The sequence below is a fragment of the Centrocercus urophasianus genome, unplaced genomic scaffold (assembly GCF_019232065.1).
Source record: "Centrocercus urophasianus isolate 14NV4802_14NV808 unplaced genomic scaffold, USGS_Curo_1.0 seq_17, whole genome shotgun sequence".
In the NCBI taxonomy this organism is placed as follows: domain Eukaryota; kingdom Metazoa; phylum Chordata; class Aves; order Galliformes; family Phasianidae; genus Centrocercus; species Centrocercus urophasianus.
This window is the reverse complement of record NW_024884722.1, coordinates 26,748,866-26,766,264: the sequence shown is the minus strand read 5'-3', so window position 1 is coordinate 26,766,264 and position 17,399 is coordinate 26,748,866.

Genomic DNA, 17,399 nt, shown 5'->3' with positions numbered 1-17,399 from the left:
AGACCAAAGGTCCTTTACTCACTATAGGTTTCTCACTCAGGAAATGCCTGAGTGAATAAATGGGCTGTGCAGTGTACCTTTTTGAAACAACAGAATCATATTCCTTGTACTCAGAGCAAAATCAAGAGCTTACCACTGATAATCACCTGCCAACAGCCACCCATATGGTGTTGTGAGGGCTATAGGTTCATAGCCCTTCTGCTGGTGTTAAGCTCAAACGTAACTGAAAATGAAACAGGGAACAGACAGAACTGAGATAATTTAAACAAGATACTCCTCTGTGAGAGCTTGATGACTAAGAAATGACATGAGGGCAACACATTCTAATTGTTCATGGAGATTCTAACGTCACAGACACATCATAAACTTGAAAAGACGATCAGTTGGATAGGTCAGTCCCACGACAGCATGTACTCAGGAAAGATGCAGTGAGATTTGTTGGTAGGTCAGTAATGCTGTGTGTTTAAAGATATCTTAGAGTTTGTTTTACCAGATAAGCCCATCAATGGACAATCCAGTCCTCACATGGGTGGAAGTGCCAAACAAAAGAAGGAAGTTAATACTGACTTTGTATTACATTTGTCTATCTGACCAGTGGGCCATGCTGGCAACAGAGGGCTGTGTAAAAGGAGAAAGTTAGAATAATGTGAGTCATCTGTAGATGACTGTTTAGAAAGGGCAATAATTACATCCAGTCATGACAGAGAATAGACTTTTAGATGTCTCAGTAGTTGTTTTGTGGAACAGCTGGTTTGGGAGTCCATTGAAGGCTACCTTTGAGAAGAAATACTGCTGAGAAAGTTAAAATGGAGTACTGTGATTCAGTCTAGAGAAGAGAAAACTGAGAAGAGATAGAAGTGGCCAAATGAGCTGCTGCAGGGAGGCCAGCGATAGACCAAGTCTCAGAGGGGAGACTGCAGAAGGCTTAAGCAGCAAGAAAGATTACCATTAGGTGTCTTGAGATTTTTCCTGCTAGTAGGGACACGGAAGACCTGAAACAGATTGCACAGAGATCTTGAATCTCCATTATGAAAGACACTTGAACACGGATCAGGGACCCATACATCAGGAATATCAGCAGTTTAGTTGATCACACTTTGGGGCAGAGGGCTGACTGGAAGAGCTCTAGAGATTTCTCAAAGTCTTACCTCCTATGGCTCTAAGGTTTATTTCTGTATGATCTAATCCTTGTCTCATGTCTTTGAGGAAGTTATGCCAGCCTTATAAAGAGATCACAGCATGTGGCAGTTAACAGCCATGTTGAAACAAATGGGAATGATTCAGTTTTACATGTGAAACAAAAAATTAGTCCAGTTTTGGAAAGGAAAACCTGACTCTTGCAACATGGGGAGAGGCAAATCTTTCAAAACAAGAGATGTGCTAGAAAGTACTAGCTAGATTAGTAAGGGTGTGAAGGAAATGGATAAAGGAGTGAAAAAACAATATAAAGAGATTAGCTCTCCAGTAAAGAGCCAATATGACTGTAAAAGCATTAAAACCCCTGCAGGAGATATACTGAAGACTCTGCCCTGGATTAGAATTTGATATAAAATAACTGAAGTCATACAGTTTCTATGCCATTTGTAGCTGAGTTAATAGCATATGTTCCTGGAGGATTACAGTCAATGATTAAGGAAATTAGGTTTTGTTTGAATTTAATTTAGTTGTATAAAGCTGCTACAATAATTTACAGCTTTGATATTTAATATTTAATAACACACATCTTAAAAGAATCCAAGATATAGAAGTGCCATTATATATTGAAATATTATCCCCATAAGTCATTCATATTTGCTAGCTGATAAGAATGTTCATCAATTAGATGAGCTCAACAGGAGCTACTTAATAAAAAAAAAAACAACAGTGCAGCTTGATAGATGGTGGTGGGGAAATCTTTCTGTATCTTTCTCTATCTGTTATTGTGGTACAGAAATCATAATACATTTACAAAGAACTTTGCACTCTCAGTTATAATAATCAAAAGGATGCACCTCTGATGGCTTTCTTTCATTGAATTTTCAAATTTATGGCTTCATGAACACTATACGCTCTTTTTCTTCTTTCTTACAAGTGTTTTCCTTGCCTCCATTCCTTTTTTTTTTTTTTTTTTTCCTTTTAAGGAATATTTTCCTCACTCCAATTTAGCAAGCCATCCTGTCTCTGTTCAGAGGAAAAGAGGTATGTGAAAGAACATCCTAGACTGAAAATCCAGTCTTTTAGAAAGAAAGGTGAAAGTACTTATTACATGGGCATGGGTCTATGATGAATACTCTGTCCCCAGCCACAGCGTCAGGTGGTGCATGCTGGCAGAGCTCCATGGAATCAAAGCTCATCAGCCCCAAAGTATGGCACAGAGAGATTCATTTTTCCCTTTTTTAAAACTAAGGGAAAGATATGAGTAGTTTACAGCTGTTCACAGCTGATATATCTTTTCTGTTGGTTTTATGGTTTGGAAAAAAGCACTCTGGAAGGACTCTATTTTTCCCTAAAGGACTAAAAGAAAAGAAAGTTTCATTTATTTTATTAGTATTTGAAATTCTTTGCATGGTTTGGATTTTATTTCTGAGAACTCAAAGGAGTTCTGTAGCAGTGCATATTTCAAAGAAGAATAGAAGCAACCCTTTTCTGCAGGAACTATTTCATCCATGGTTGAAATTGCAAACACAGAAAAACTATGGTATTTGTCCTTGATGAAGAGGAACATTTTCCAACAATTTTGTTTGGCTAGGAATCCTTTGAATGATCTTTTTAATCATTCTCTCTTGTGCTTTCTAGTATATGAATCGTGATGATTCAGGGTGAATAAAATGGTGGCAGGGCAGATGTTCCTGGTGAAGATATTGCTAGTGAAAATACCAGCTCCTTTCCCAGATGGAACATTAGGCACAAAGACAGAATATCGTAGGCTTTGTAAGACAGCCAGCCAAGATAAGTTTGTAAGAAAAAAACTAATGAGACTGCTTTTATTTACACTATTTACACTCTTCTTAGTATGTTACAAGCAAGTCCTTTGTCCCCATGGTGAAGCTCCCAGGATAGTTGTACAAGTGATTATTATGGCGTAAAGTTGGAGCTAACAGGTATGAGATCAAGTGCATAGACCCAGTGTCTCAGTGCAGTTTGACTGCTCTGGGCATGGTTTCTTGCTAATTGCAGTCATATGCCTCTGATCAACTCATACCATAAGCAAAAAAGTTTGCAACAGTTGGCAAAATATCGAATATGTAAACATCACTATAATGTTAGTGCTGGATGAATCAGTTCTGATGGAAAGAAGCCTCTTACAAAGTCAGGCTTCATCTCGTTGAGGGAGTTATGGTAGAACATTGCACATCTGTGCTTAAGAAATAGCGTCATGGATGATCTTTTTTGGTATTTTCCATGATATGAAGGTTGTGTGTAGGCCTTTACCATTGGCAGTTGGAACAGTTAAACACTGGTACTTGGCTATAGTCATAATGAACTATTTTCCTCCCTGAGAATATTGGGGTTTGATGATGATCTGCGTGTGTGTATGTATATATCAGAGTATGTATATGTACATGTGTGTACATTTAGTATGTATATATGTAGTCTACCCCATAATATTTGCATAGTGTTTGATAAATAGTACTGAAGCTGCCTACATAATTCCTTCATATTTCTGTGAGCTTGTTTGTTCAGATTTTTTTTTTGTTCTCCATGTTGAAAAGAACTGGAAGTCTGGACTGTACTGCAAAATGCAAGTTGGCAGACTGGGGATTTATTGCATGAATGCAAACAAGAGAAGGGGAACATATAAAGGATACAACTCTCGCGTCCACAAAAAAAAAAAAAAAGAAAAAAAAAAAGAAAAAAAAATACCTCAGTTGCAATCTGCTAATCAGATTCACCATCACTGCAGCAAAAATGAAATGACACTGGTCTTTCTCTTCCATAAGGCTGTCAAGATGCTTAATTAATTCTTCTCTTGACTGCCACAGACCTGGAAAACTAAAAAAGAAAAAAGTATGACTAACCACACTATTGGAATTGAAATACTGCACTGTCTTCTCTGCCCTCTTGTAATCAGGGAAATCTTCCCAAGGACAAGAATTTCCACATCTCAGTCACAAAATATACTCAGTTTTACAAACATGCTTCTTCCCAAAGGCTGCAGTTTCTGAACAAACCATCTGCTCAATCATTTGCTTTCCTGGCAAAAAGAGAGGCTGAGTGCCAGATTTTTTTTTCTGTGATGTTTACCCATAAGTTATTAATATCTATCTGATACCCACAGAGATTTTTGACTTTTTTCTTTCATAGAGTAAAACAATATTGTCAAGTTGTCTGACAGTATCAAAAAATGAGTGATCATTGTTTCTGATCATCCCCACTGTATGGCTAACGATGGCAGCTTATTTATAAATAATGTCATCTGTTGCCTCCTCTTGAGTACTTTATCCCCTTGACTTGCCACATCCTTTATTTGAGACATCTGTCTATGCTGGTCCTAGTAAACATAATGACTTGAGAGACTTGAACAAAAAGAACTTATATAGTGTAATAAGCATGCACAAATATATTCAGGAGTTTAGACTCGGCAATGTCACAGGATGTTCCCAATGATCTTTAACCTGCCTTGAAGTCAGAAGTCAATTCTGAGTATTGCTGATGGGAAAAGTCAGACACAAGAAAGCTAGCATAGAAGAAAGCCACGCTAATGATCCCAGTGAATGGCTACTAGCTCTTACAAATGTGCTGAGTCTGATAAACTGTACCTGAAATAGCAAAATCTTACTCGACAGGAGAATCTTCAGCTTCTGACAAAAATAATAATGCAAGGTTTTGGAGTAATTACCTGGTGATGTTTTTCTGTTTAGTACATACTAGTAACAGCACAGCAGGGTGTGAATGAGAAGACAAAAGGAAAAGTGTGTTGCTGATAGGTGTTTGGCTTTCACCTAAAATTCCTTCAGATGAAAGTTTAGGACTTCATCACAGTGTCCACCATACTGAACGTTAGGCAGAGGACAAAACCAAAAGTCTTCTTTCTCATTGTTGTTTTGTTTTGTACCATTGCCTCTGGTAACAGTGTGAATGGGGGAAGATGATCTTCTTTAAAACATCTTGTCTGATTAATACCGTCTGGTATCTGTGCTGACTAGGAGCTGTGGAGTTGCTGTTCTAGAAACGTGATCAGGATCTACTCATTTAGTTAGTAATGTTAAGTAGTTTAGTAAACATTAGTTAAACATTAGTTTGCTAAACTAATGTTTAGTATTAACGTTAACTTTGTAGAGTCAAAGTTTGCCCAGAAGTCATATTTTTAGAAAACTTGTTCTCTTTGCAACTGAATCAGAAAATGGAGGCATTTCTAGAAAAGGAGACGTAGGATTCTGTTTGTTCTCTACTTGAAAGTCCATTTCAGCATCCTAAAGACAGACAGTGCAGTTTTTATATGCTTGCTGGGGGATTTGAGAAGGGAAGAGGTAACATGTTCACATATTTTTCATGGGAGGAACTTCCAGTGTTTCGGTTGCACTGAATGAAAACACAATCTCCTAGAATAAACTACTAAAATGTAGATCTTGGGGCTGAAGTCCATCTTTAGAGTCCTACGAAAATGAGACGTAGTTACAGTTACACCAGAAAAACCTTGCTTTACTAATTACAGATATTTCTGTGTTATTTACTTTGTTTATTCTATTTGATTTGTTAGGTTATTTTGTGTATGTGTGTGTGTGTGTATTTAAAAGGATACCAGAGAAAGAGAAGGTAAGGAAGGACATCAGAAGCCTGCTGAGTCTGTGCAAAACTACTTTTATTGCACAGAGGTAGTATAAATTATATAGTAAGGCACATTTATTTGAAATGCAACACAAAATGCCCAGATCAGGCTTCTGATTTATAGCACTCTATGAACTGAAGACACATTGCCAATTCTTTCATTCCTGTAGTGAGTCAGGAAATTTTAGTACATTTCTTAAATACTGGGAAATCTTGGACTCAGAAAGTACATGTCTAAATGTGATAGAAGAGAGCTTTGCAACTCTGAGAATGGAAAAATCTTTAATTCACTGGAGCGAGGATCTGACTCCTCACCTTTGTAGCCAGGCATGTTACATTTTCTGTGACCCTTAATTGCTGCAACTGGTGTGGAAGTCAGGCAGGTAGCGCTTACTCAGGTGTGGCAGATGCACAGGAGTGCTGAGCAGGGAGAACTGGTGGAGCAGAACTGGAAGCTGAAATCAGTATGCCAAAACTAAAGCAGTAGTATGAGAATGAATGGCATATGAGCATATGATATGTAAACTGTGATTTGGTGTATCTTGAGGAAATATCATGTATGTAAATGATGTCCATGTTCTGTAATACTGATACTATAGCAGAGATATACTTTTAGCCTGATCCAGTTCCTGCATAAACTTCAGTACATATTTTACTGACTAACTCATCTTTGGGGCTTGGCAGATATTTTTTCTTGACTGTCATGTGTTTGTATGATGGCAGTAATTAGCTACAAGCCTGTAAACTGCCATGCACAAACCAAATCAATGGCTCTCAAATATAACACACTTAACAATGGAGAAACTTCCACCAAAAAAAGAACACCACCAACCTACAGTGGTTTTTTGTGTTGTAATCATTTATCAAGGGTTATTACTTTTTTTGGACTGTGTAATGCAGACTGTACCAGTACTTACATTTAGATGTAAGTTCTGTTTCATGTTCTGTCATTTTACATTAACAGCTTTCTGGTTTTATTAAGTCTGATGTCAGAGCAGTGCACTGATGCCTCCCCATTCTCCAATGTAAAGTGACACCATTTTAGTGTGTACAGTGTGTTTAAGGAAACTATATCCCCAAATGCTTTTCACTGCAGATTGCTCATTCACAGCACTAAAGGGTAGAGGGGCTGTGATTTGAAATAAGATGCAAAGGTGAATGCATTTCCTGTCTATTGTTACAGGCTCTGAGAAGTCAAGGAAGAATTTAGTGGTACCAGATGTAGAAGTTGCATGGTGTTAGCATGTCACAGCAAGTGAGTCGTAGATGAATTAGAAGCACCAGAACAGGCACAATTTGCTATAGGCTGAAAAGGGCATTTGTAAAGCAAAAAGTGAGCTTGGATAACCAAGGCTAGACTCTTGAAATGCCCAAGGTGTCAGTCTTCCAGCATGGTGGTTGGGTATGCATTCTTGAACTTAGAGCAACAGTCAGCTCATGAGCCTGACAAAACAGAAAAGGAAGACATGGGTGAGCATTCAGATAAAGCAGAATTGAAACTGTATTGGAGGTGTTGATGGGCAGAGTTACATATGTAGCATGGGGTGAAAGAGGGCAGCATCGTTCCAGATGATGTCAGTACTGAAGCATGGGGTAATATATTTAGCAATAAATACAGTACATTGTGCACAATCCTGAAGAGTCATACTATGCACGGTGGAGGATGTGGATGAACTGTCGGCCATTCTTGGCAAAATCCACAGTTTTGAAGTCCTATATACCAAGACTATAAAACTAAGCATTTAAGGAATGAGGCATTTGGGAACTAAAGTCAGAGCTGCGTAATGCTTTAGATAAATATGTTTACAATCAAAGTGTCAAGTAAAATCAAGAAATAAAATTGAGAAACCAGCTTTACTTATTCTTCATCTGAAGTTCCCATTTCTGCCTTTTGTATTTTTAAGGCATTTAACTAAGGGAAATAGAGAAGTGATGGGATTACTGATTTAGTGGAAACAGAGATGTTTTACAAACTTAGATATGGTGTGAATTTTTTTCTTTTATTTTGTTTTTGCCAGCAGCTTTGCCACAGGTTCCCATTGGCCCTTAATCTCATACTTTTCCATCTTCGTTCTCAGTAGAATGAGACTTGACTTCTTTTCAATCAGTCACTGCATTTGTATTTGGGAGGAAGAAATTATGCACCTGCCCACACTTACTTTTTATGCTTTTTACCTCTTCATTTGCATTAACATCATATTTCACAAAGAGGATTACCTTTTTATTTCCTGTTCTTTTAAGAGCAATGTATTTATTCCCCATACCTATGTGTTTACCCAAATAAAATTGGTAAGAGAGGAGATGACACCGTAAAGTAGATTAAGTAATGGACATTTCATGGAGTATGGAAAATATCATTAGTCAAAATAATTAGCCTTAAAAATCATCAATTGCTTTAAACACAGCTGCTTCAAAGAAATTAAAGAGGTTCCTCCTTGGAGGTACTTAAATGTATTTTAATACTTCTGTTAGGACAAGTATAGTACCTCCAATTAGAGTAAACTCTTTCCATTCCTGGTTTAGTCCAGCTGTTGCCTCCTCCAGAGGACAGGACGAGGCTGTGCAGTGAAGGTGATACATAAATTAGCTGTCTTTTCTTCCGTAAGTCAAACACTGTTCCAGTACCATGCTGTTCCACTGTCATGTGGCACAGTTAGTTTATGGTTGAAAAATAGAAGGTAGAAGCTAAATTTAAGCAAGGTGGCAATAAAACCTGTTAGCTGTTGAGGGCTTTGTAGATACCCCAGAGATGAAACAGTCTGGTAAGGAAGCTCAGTATTACCTTCCTTTGTGCATCTCGAAATCTCCAAACACCACAGGAGTCTCCTCATCTCCATGAGCTCCCTGGGCACATTAAGCCGGAATTCTCTAGTGTGCTGATTTGGATTTGGGACCGACTCAAGTTCAGCTTCTCATCCCATCTCTTCAGAGACCCATGGCTTATGTCAAGGCCTGCTAAAGGGCAGTGGAGACCACCATGATTGGAAATTTTCTCTTTAGTCCTAATGGAATTTTTTATAATTAATGAAAGCCTATGCCACAACTCAGACTTTCCAAAGAGGGCAGTGTAAGACCATGAAAAATTTTCACCAAGAACTAGGGCCCTCACAGCTATCATATCCTGCTCCAACTGCAAAATACATATTTTTGATCTTCATTCCTCTAAGATAAACAAGTAGCTGAACACAGTTTTTCTTCTAATTTCCTACCAAAACAAAACGCTTCACTGCATATGTTTCTCCTCTTGAGGGACGAGAGTACTAATGACACATGACAGATGTTAGTCATGGTTTCTTCTTACACCACTGGAAGGCACTTGGATGCTACATGGCATAGATGTTTATGGCAGAAGAACAGTTTTAGAATAGTGCAATTGGAGATTACATTGGTATTTAAAGAAAAGTTAATTGCCTGCTTTCAGCCACTAAGTGGACATTTACTTTCAGGCCATGTGAAAATCTCAGTGTGCTTTAGTACTAGATGTTCAATGCCAGTAAGTAATTATGTTCAAGGAAATTTTAAATCCTGTCCTTAATGGTGAGGAATGAGAAGTGTGTGTGTACACAGGGATAGGAAATTCAAAGAGCTATGGAGGGAAGCAAGACTCCTCTTTCCTCCTCTGGCCCATTTGCTATGATGATAAAGATGCTAGTGGATCTGTATTGTGTATGTATCTATTTTGGTAACTATAATGTAAGGAAACAAACATTAAGCTGAAGTACTACTCCAGGGTATTTATTGAGCTATTCTACAAAAGCTAAACTGAGGCTCCTTGCTTAAACACTGGCTTTAGATGTCAAATTGTAGATATTGTGCACTTAGCTTGACCACTGTCGGAGGGAAGCTTAGAGCTTCTAATTTTTACCAAGTCTTATGATCAGCTGCCAGTATCCAGGCTTGAGTTTATTATAGACAAGATAAATGCAAAAACGGGTAAGATCCTCAGCATCATGAAGGGAAGTTCCCATTCTAAGATCAACAGTTCTTAAATTCAGCATAATGGATCTCTCTTTCCTAAAGCCTTGCAAAAGATGATGGTTTAGCCACTAGCTAGTGAGTTTGGATTGTCATTTTGGTTAAAGACGCATAGCATGCCATTTTGCATGCCTCACAACATCTTTTTTTTATATCAAATACCACAGCCTACTTCGACAATGTAGGAGTTGGAGAGAGCTGTGGCTCTCTTCCATTTGTGTGATCAGCTTACACACCAATGGGACACCCAGTAAGGCAGAGTGCACCCACCAAACTTGTCTGGAAAGTTCTTTAATAAAATTCAGAATATGAAGCAAGTGTTTTTGAGATAACAACTCATGCTCATGTTTTGGGAAGATAGGAACTTATCCAGTACCGTGGAAGAGACTTGAACTTCTCTCAAATCCAGTAGGCACTGGAGCAGGTCAGATATCTTGTGAAAATCTGCCTGCTTTTAATGGACATAAGCTGCAGCATAGGAAGTTTCACACGAATGTGCACAAGAACTTCTTTACAGTGAGGTGACGGAGCACTGGAACAGGCTGCCCAGGGAGGTGGTGGAGTCTCCTTCTCTGGAGATGTTCAAGACCTGCCTGGATGCCGACCTGTGCGACCTGCTGTAGGGAACCTGCTTTGGCAGGGAGGTTGGTCTCGATGATCTCTAGAGGTCCCTTCCAACCCCTACAATTCTGTGATTCTTTTAGCCGTACAGGGTTTGTTGTTCTAATTTGCTCTTTGTAGGTAGAGCTAATCTTCTGTGATATGGCATTGAAAAAAGGACTTGTTTGCTAGGTGTTTTGATTTTGTCCTGTTACTGCATTCATGGTGATCAAGGGATGTTCCACATAGTCAGCCTATGACAGCCTGTAGGTAGTCCAGGAAGGAGGATCACCCAGCAGTCCTGGAGGATGGCGCTGCTTCAGGGACTGCTGGTAGTGTAGTGTAGGAGCAAGCAAGGCACTATGGCTGATGTCCCTGGGCTTCTACTACAACTCAAGCTTAGCTCCCTCCTTCAGTGAAGCTGTGGGATTGGAGAACGCCGTGACTCCTCTCTTTGCTGTATCCCCAACATGGCTCCAAGATCTCTGTGCGTAGTGTGTGGCATTCAGCCATGTAAAGCTTTTGTTGCCCTGGCTTATACTGTCAGCAGTTAGGACTGTTCTGCTGGTTTATTTTACCCTGTGTTGCCATATTTTCATGCATATAAATCGTATTTGCTATAACTTTATTTCTGTCTCTAAGTATCACATACCTAACCAGACTTTCCTAATGTGAGGACCAAGGAGGAATCTAAGGCAAGGAGACTAGTAGGGAAAGGAAGATGGTTTGGAAAGGGAGGCAGGAGCTCTGAGGTGGATTTCCCAACATGTTTGCTACTCATGGGTATGAGCTCTGGTGCTACTGGTGCAAAGTTTCAGATACCCTCTTCAGATGGTGCATATTAAAAGATAGTAATTCCTAATATATACCACAGTGTTCAAAGAAGACAATGTTAAATGGTTTACGTAGTAATTGGAAATAAAGACTTTTCTTTAAAGAACAAGATCACAGAGAGCTGATCCATTCAAAGACCAATTGAATAAAAAAAATCCATTGTTCAGCTTTCTGCCTGTGGTAAGTACTTGTTTGTCTAGTTTGCTAACAATTGCTTGTTCAGAAGTTGGAGTTCATTTCTTCAGTGAGACTTCTGAGTGCAGAGCAAATGCAGAAATGGATAGCAGGTAGCTGAATGAGGCTTTTCCACTCACTTTGTCCATCCTCTGGGAGAAGTACTTGCTGCTAAAAGGAAATTTCTGAAAAGATGGGGGATACAAACAACAGGATTAGATTTCAAATGATATGAGGTTAGGATAAATGTTATCACAAGCACTTTGCTTCCAGAGATAGCTCTGTTTTAATTAGCAAGGGCTTTTAATTGGTGAGGGTGTACTTTTAAGGACCTCTTCTTAAATCTTTTATGGTAATCAGGCTTTCACATTTTACAATTCATCAATGTTCTCCATACAAATAAGCAGTTAAAATTCTTAATTAGATTACAGTGACTATAGGAAAAAGTTGTTCTAAAAGTAAAATTACAGACTGTTATGACTAATGCTGTACAAATTAGCAGAAAGTAGCTCATACCAAATTATCCCTGAGACTTTGCAATTAGGAGCACCTGCTATTAGTGCATTTACTAAAATTTCATCAATTAATCATTATTTCTTAGAATAACAAGAACGAAACTAAATGTTGTGAATATTGTGAGAATGATTAATTGCCAGTGGTAAATTGCTGACTAGCTCCATTATTACTTTTATTTTAAAGATTATTAGAAATGTGTCTGTCAGCTTTTATGAATATATAAATTATGCTAATGTACGCAGCATCGGTTGGATTTTTTTTGTCCTTCACTTATAGAATCTGTTCTAAAACTTATCAAAGTGTCAGGGAGACTTGAAGAGCATGAGCTCTGTAACAGGATATTATTTTTAGCTTGATTTTATTTATTTTTCAAAGTGGGTCCTAAACTCAGGCTTTTAAATCCTAGGGCAAAGAGTCTAAATTAGTGGCTTTTTTTCCCTTTTTTCAATTGCTGAGTATAGGTAACCTAATAATCCAAAAAGACTGATCTGTGACATTAGCAAAAATATATAACCTTATTGAATAAACTCATCTGTTTGTTCCCGTTTTATGGAACAGAATTGTTTTGCTTCTCTCTCAGTGTATACATTTACTATACAAAGAACTGTCATCCTATGGGTGTGTAAACAAAATGGATGTTTTATTCTCTCATTTTTAGCGAAAAAACTGTATTTCCATGGTTCTTAGACATTCTGAAAAGGTGACTAAAGTAGAATGCTCATTAATGGACCAATAAATGATGTCACTTAAATCTTTTTTTGTATTAACTGAAGGCTGGAGTAAATCTTAAATTTTGCCAATTCAGGAGTATGTGCAGTTCTGTGTAATCAGAGGCTTTGCAGTTTTAATATAAATTGGAAAATCTTAAATTGGAAAAGACGTCATGACAGCTGTTGAATGAAACAACAGCAAATCACTGAAATGCATAATACTCTTGATAACCAGATTCATAAGAAATAAAGGAAAGTCTGGAAATTATCAAGAGATACATGAAATGCTATGAAATGGCTAGAATTGTTTATCTTGGCTGCTCTGAGATGAAGTCACTGCACGGATGGAATGACTCTGAAGTGCAGCTCGTGAAAACTGCCAAAAATTAAGATTTCACAAAGTTGAAATAAAAAAAAAAAAAATTGTGAATCAGCCAGCAAAGGGGAAAAAAAAGAGCTAGTATTTTTTACATGCCTCAGAAACGAAAATGGAGAAGGCATGGCTGAAAGACTCCTCATCCCCTGATCATCAGTGCTGTAAGGAAGAATCCCTTTCAGATAACTGTTCAGATTGCTAGAGAAACCATACTTGTAAGTCAGAGCTACAGAATTTATCATGTTGTTGCTGAATGTGCAGTGCTAATAAATATTGCTTGGCCTATTTAGTTCCATCAAGAGACAACAGCAGAGCAGCAGCAAATGCATAGCTACCACTTAACTCTAACCTACCACCAGAAATGTTCTCAACTTTTTGCTCATTTATTATGTCCATATAGTCTTTGTCCTAAGCATCACAAGCATTTCTCTTGCTATGATGCTGTGGAAATTCCTGCCAAGAGCCTCTGGTGAGGCCAGCTTTGTGTGTCCCTTTGTAGTGCCCCCTCGTTTGGAGTGCTGGGCTTCTGAGCACCTGGAGATGGGGCTGGCAGGAGGGCAGGCAAGGGAAGTTGTGTCTGCGGGGCTTTGCTTGGCAGAGAGAGCAGTAGGTTCTGGAGTACATCTGCTTTTTTTTCAAACCTTAGCTTAGGTTTAAGAAGACATTAAGAGCAATGAGACATTTCTATGCAGTCGCTATCACAAGGCAGTTGAAGTCAGGCTAAAGCAGCCATGATATTCAAACCATTTCCCCTTCCCTATAGCTGCCCTGCGCAAGTGTCTGTGTACCTTCAGTATTCATCATCTGAGAGTATGTGGCAAAGCAGGTCCACTGTAATGAACTCATATTCATAATTAATTCTTCTTATTGCATCTTATAACATATGAAGGCCCATATGATGCTTACTTCCAGTGCTTACTGTGTTTCACTAGTGTATGTGCACAAATTTCAATTATATTTCATAAGACAGTTATATAAATCAATCTGAATTCAGATATTTTACCCAGAGCTTAGACTTGGGGCATATAAACCATGGAGATACAAACTGAATCCAGGGTGAAGCCTGACAGCCATGGGAGAAGAGATGGCCTTATAACATGGTGTAAATGAAATGCAATACTTATCAGAAATTCCTCTGGATTGCTTTTTCTGTGATTATACATGTGGCCAGTTTCTCAATTTCAGCAAAGAGCAATGAAAATTGTGAAACACCTAACGATGTTCATGCTCAAAAATGTAAGAATATTTGATGTCTCACTTGCTGACATTTCCTTATCTCCCAGCTTAAAGGCCAGGAATTCTTGACAGGTTAAAATCCTCTCCTTGACCACCTTATCAAACATTAGACAAACTGAATTTGCGTTTTTAAATGAATCATTTGTACAATGGGGATATGTGCCTGTCCTCTCCTTCTCAGTAGTCTTGTTGTATGCTTGGTTTCTGCCTTTCTTGCCTGTATTGACCTCACTTTTTCACTTCAAGCTTTAGCAATTGAAGACCTATTTTATATTTAATGCAGCTATGAAAATTAGGGAGAATCTCCTTGGTTACTTTGATGTACCCTGGATCTGACTTATATTTGCACAGTGCTGTGAGTTATAAATAGCTTTGGTCAGGGTGGCTGACTTGTCACTGTAACTCTTACTCACATGAAGATGATACCATGCTATAGACAGAGGAATGAGTGCTAGGGGTGCTGCTTAAAAGCAGAAACAAACATGAAATCCTTCAGACAGATGCTGATCATAGCAGTACTGATTAAGTAAGCTGCAGTGATTGACATGAATTGACTACATAACCATGTAACCATGTAAGGATATATGTCATCAGGAGCTGATGCTTCAAAAACTTCTTGTAAGCATTCTCTTTGCCTGCCCTGTTGGCCTAGTTGGGAGTGAATAATGAGGAAAAACAGCTATTCAAGTGATCACTGTGTGGCACTTTTCTCTCCCTGCTTCTCTGTATTTACACAAATCATTAAATATTAAGTCTTATTCTCTCTTGATTCCTATTCAGTTCCCATTCTTCTAAACATAATGCAGGAAGTGTCTCAAGTAGATTTTCTCATGAGAATTGCAACCAGTTAGACTTGGTTGAAAGTTCTGCCATAAAAGCTATTCTTGCAGTATTTCCACTGGACATTTTGCCATCATCAGAAAGGAAACCAGTAAGTCTTTAAAAAATATTTCTTCAACAATGCACATTCACTTTACTTTAGTTATAATACCAGAAATGCAGCTGCTCTCACTTTAAGCTAATTCCCCTCATTCTAGCTTCCATAGACTTCTCCCCATGAACTGCGCTGCCATATGCCTGCATTTGAGCTAGGGATATTTAGATACTAGGGATAGCCATTAAAGCAGAAGAAGAGCTACAGCCAATGTTTGAATATGTTGAAGAAATCAGAAATCAGTTATCTTGGTGGTGTTTCTTGACTGAGCAAATTATTTTCATGATAGTACCCTTTCCGATGTATTCCCTGTAATAATTTGTCAAATGCTTCTTTTTCACGAAATATCTCTTAGAGATTTGTCAATTGCTTGCTATCAATGTATCTTGTGGGAATTTGAGCGAATCCTTGAAATAGTGTTCTAGTTACACAGCATACATTTCAAAGAATTTCATCATACCATAAAACTGAAGAATATAATTTACCAAGTAAATATAACTCATGCTAATTGTCTGTGGACTTTAATTTTAGCAATATATTGAGTTTCCTGTTCTGAGAGATTGGAATAGTCAATAAAAGGCTAGTTTCTTTGAATGCAGGAAATAACTGAAATCCGTAATTGGATGTCATTATAATAGATGTCTTAGGCACCCCACAGAACAAATGAGATTACATTTTATGTACAGGCCATGTCTTGTTAGAGGAGACCAACTCTATTCCCTTCCTTTAAAAGTTCTTATACTTGCACACATGCAGTGCTAAGTAATTGCCTTTTATCATTAATTCTTTTTTCAGTACAAATTGATCCCATTAAAACTGGCTAGTGAGAGTTAATATGGCAGCCTCTTCTATGGATGTAGGTTGCTGCATGTAAGCAGGCAGTGCTAGTTCTGCCTTTCCTGGCTTGCAAGGCAAAAATCACATTATCTGTTCCAGCAATAACAATTACACTGCATACCATGCAACAGTACGTCATCACTCCTTACTTTGAGCAACACGATAAGGCTTGCTGGCATTACTAGTCTTCTGAAAAATATTTTGGAAACAGTTAATTTTCACAAGGACAAACTCTACCCCCACTGTACCCCTGCAAGTCATAAGCAGCAAGAAAGTTGTGATTTCTCAGGTGAGAGAGTTAAACTGCAACAAGGGCCAGCGTGATGTATAGATATTGATTTGTTTAATCAAAGGGCAGCGTGTCTCCTTGTCATGTATAGGTTGTTCATATCTGCAAGAGAATCAGTATTTGACTTTATTCTTGAGTAACCGTGCTCAGTGCCATTTGCCTTTAGCAAACATTCTTTGCTGTTTTGCATTAAGCATTTTCAGTGATTGATAGTTTTCTTGTTCAAGGATTGATAAATGTGAATCTGCTTTTCATCTTGGCCTAGAGGGACCCTTGATGCAGTGCAGCTTTTATGGCTGTTTTTTCTATAAGCTTTGAAAAGAGACTGAAGGACTTGATGTTGAGTCACTGGGGAACGCGAGTTGCAACGTGTGGCTCAGTCTATCACTCATTATGAAGCACAGCCAACTAAGCGGCCAGTTCTGGTGGGAATAAAAATGCTGTCAGTTTTCTCAGAGCACATCAGTGGGTGAATAGCCTTCAGCATACTTCTAGCCAAATTCCAAGCTGAAAAACAAACCATGCCTCTATGAAATGAGCAAAATCATGAGAGGCTTGTGGAGAAGTTGGGACAAAAAGGCAGTGCAGAGAGGGCATCTTCATGCAGAACAGAACAGTATTTGGAATGGTTTTTGGCAGCTCATCGATGGTCATGGTTCTGGAAGTCTTCACTAGAAGATCTTTACTGGTTCTAACTGGAGAAAAGCACTACTGCCAGGTGAGATAAGTATGTGATATATGAATCACAACAATTGAGTTAGTCCCAACAATATGTTACTGAGGAGGAAGCTGTGAGGAAATCCTGATATGTGATAATTCCATGCAGGCCAAGCACCAGCCTACATCATACCCAGGCAGTGATCCTGGTTCCTGCCTCTCCTTGGTAAGGTGCTTCTCCAAGCCCGTAATTGGCCCAGATCCTCTAGCTGTACTCTGCTGTATTTGCTGCTGAGCTCCTGAGCTCCAGCTGCCAGTTCCAGCATGGGGCTGCTGGCCAGGCAAGGTGTGCTTTGGGCAGGCTGGCAGCATTGCACTGCTCCCCAGCATGGCCCTGCTGCTCTGCTCAATTCAGCCAGCTCCTTCCAGAGGCAGCTGGGAAAAGTCATTCAATGGAAGAGGTGGAACAGACTTTCCAACGTAGTAGCAGTGAAGGCAATGAAGATCCTTCAG